Source organism: Muscardinus avellanarius, assembly GCF_963383645.1.
Source record: "Muscardinus avellanarius genome assembly, chromosome: 1".
NCBI lineage: Eukaryota > Metazoa > Chordata > Mammalia > Rodentia > Gliridae > Muscardinus > Muscardinus avellanarius.
The window spans coordinates 104773391-104776599 of record NC_137786.1 but is presented as its reverse complement, the minus strand read 5'-3'; positions in this window follow the sequence as shown (position 1 = coordinate 104776599).

The window sequence follows — 3209 nt, the reverse complement described above, 5'->3', positions numbered from 1 at the left end:
GATAACTGGGCTGGAGTTCCAGTTCTACCCCTTACCAGCTGTGTGTCCACAAGCAAGTTCATTTTTCTGAGCCTCAGTTTCTCCGTGAATAAATAGCGCATCTCTCAGAGGAGATAAGTTAGGTAAAACAGGCATAGCTGTCCTGAATGTTCTGCCCAGCGTGGGATGAATGCCCAGAAAATGGTGATTATGAAGGCAGAGGAAACATCCTCTGAACAGTGCAGCACCTTGAAAACTCCCTCCATCCTACTTTGCAAGACTCCAAGAATATGAATTTTAAAGTCACTCAAAATGCCTTCTGGCTCTATTACCCTTTTCCCTTCTCTTCTTTCCTCTTTTGCAGGGGTGATGTCAGTGGCTAAAGTTTGTTAAAGACAATCAGTTTTTTTTTCTTCCTTACTAAACACCAGGTTGGTTGGTTAGAGATGGATTGAAATAATTCTGTTGTCCAGAGCTGCATAAGGAATGTAGACTTTCTTTCCTCTGAGCCAGCTGTATTTTATAATTGTCTATCCTAAAATAAAAACAAATCAAGCAAAAAAAAAAAGTAGAACTGTCTAGATCAATTCTAAATTGCTCTCAGTTTTAGAGAACATCACAGAAAATGTCTGACCCAAAAGCACAGACCCCGGAAAGAACCGATCTGACTCATTCACGGCACATTGTAAATACAGACACACTACTGGCATGTGGTAGGTACTCATTGTACCGTGTTGTGTACATAACTTGGCTATACATTTTCCTTACAAACAGCAAGCTGCTGAGTAATGAAACAGTATGTTCATTTAATCTAAATACCATTGCCTCTTGGGAGGGTCAGAAGATGATAAACGATGAGATGAACAGATGCTTTTTGAGTTTGTAAATTGAGTGTTGAGAAACCTTTTCCTCCTAATTCATGACTCTTGGAATATGTTTATGATCCTAGTGGAATTGTGTAGGGATTTCTATAAATCCAGGCAGTACATGTGATAAAGCACTTCTGATGGCCAGGCCAAGTCTTTCCATTTCTGTGTAACTACAGAGAGAGAGGGGCGGGGAGGGAGGGAGGGAGGGAGAGAGAGAGAGAGAGAGAGAGAGAGAGAGAGAGACAGAGAGACAGAGAGACAGAGAGAGGGAGGGAGGGAAGAAGGAGAAGGAGGAGGAGGAGGAGGAGGAGGAGGAGGAGGAGGAGGAAGAAGAGAGAGAGAGGAGAGAGAGGAGAGAGAGGAGAGAGGGAAGTGTGGCCTCAATACTAAAGTAGCAAAGACTGTGGGCATTAAAATCTGGGAAGTGGGAAGCAAGGGAAGTTTCTGGGCCATGTTTCTGGCATGTATGTCTTCCTTCTGATGGAAGATTTGGGAACCCAGGAACTGGAAGAGCACTGTGGGAGGCCTTGAGGGCCTGGATATCCATTTTCTACTCTGTCTGGACAGTGTGGTACAGCACGGATGACCTGCTCGAATGCTGGGATCCTGTGCCCTCTGCTCTCCCCTGGCTTGGCCTCTTGTTGTGAGGCTCCTGTGGCTGTGTGGGGGTCCCTGGGCATGTGGGGTGGCTCTAGGGTGGCTGCCTCTGTCCGCCTTGAAGCACCGGGTTTCTCCATGCTCCAACTCCCTGCATCTGCCATGCATCCAGCTCCTCTCCAGAGCCCTGTCAGCACTGCCTGCCAGTGAGCTGATGGAGGGCTTCCACCTCCCGGCCCCAAGGCTCTGCTGGGTGGGCTGTTCTGCCTCAGCCTCTATTCACACCTCTGGCCCCACCCTCACCCAAGTGTTTTTTCCAAATCTTTTTCATCCTCCTCTTCAAGTGGCTTTAGAGACACCCTCTGCCTTCTACTCTCACGGCTCAAGTTTAGGATCTTTTCTCTATTTCAACTCAACACCAGTCGAACACCAGGAACTGTACTAGGGATATGACAGCGGGAGGGAAGCACATGAATTTGCTGCCTTGTAAAGATGAAAACTAAGCAAGGACCTGAAGACCAAGGAGCTGAAATCCATGGCTCTACCCACCCCCAACAGCAACTGAAGTTTTTCTATAAAATGTTTCCAGAAGCACTTTCCAAATTCCCCTCTCAAAAAAGCTCCACTGGCTCTACTTATATTTACTTATTTACATGCAGATAAAAGTCTGAATTCCTTGGAATGGCATTCTTTGAGGTCCTCCACGATCTAACACCAAAGTAGCTTGCACTGCCTGCACCCCCCGCCCAACACACACAAATGCCTCAGCCGCATTAGCCACCCAGGCCCCAGGACAATGCCCTGACCTGCTAGCCAGTCTCGCTCAAGCCATTTCTTTGCTCTCTGCTCACGTGTGTAAGGCCTGTTTGTCCTCCTGGCTGAGACGCCACTTTTTCCACAGAATCCTCCTGCCCTCCTCCTCCACGTTAGTCCTCTGTGCCTGCCCTACAGCACTCAGCCTGTGTCAGAGCTTATCTCATCCATCCTGAATGATCACAACAACAAAAACAACAGCTACAGCTGGGTATCATGGTGCACACCTAGGATCCCAGTCCTCGGAAGGCTAAGACAGGAGGATCACAGGTTCGAGGCTAGCAAGCAGTAACTTATTAAGACCCTATTTCAAAATAAAAAATAGTTGGGTGCAGCCGGGCGTGGTGGCGCACGCTTGTAATCCCCGCGCTTGGGAGGCAGAGACAGGAGGATCGCGCAGGTTCGAAGCTAGCCGCACGCGCTGGCTTAGGAGACCCTGTTTCCAAATAAAAATGTAAAAATAGGTCTGGGAGTGTAGCCCAGAGATAGAAGGGCTTCCAGGAACCCCAGTACCACCAAAAAAAAAAAAAAAAATAGCTGGGTGTGATTGGGCACACTTGTAATCCCCGTGCTTGGGAGGCTGAGACAGGAAGATCACACAGGTTCGAAGTCAGCCTCAGCTACTAAGTGAGGCTCTCAGCAACTCAGTGAGACCCTGTTTTCAAATAAAGTAGAAAATAGGTCTGGGAGTGTAGCCCGGAGATAGAAAGCCCCTGGGTTCCATCTCCAGTACCACAAAAAAAGAAAAAAGAAAAAAAAAAAAAGATCTAGGAACGCTGGGCGGGTGGCACAAGCTTGTAATCCCCACACTTGGGAGGCAGAGTCAGGAAGATCGCGCAGGTTTGAAGCCAGCCAAGCTGGCTTAAGAGACCCTGTTTCCAAATAACAATATAAAATAGGTCTGGGAGTATAGCCTGGAAGTAGAAGGGTTTCCAGGAACCCCAGTACCAC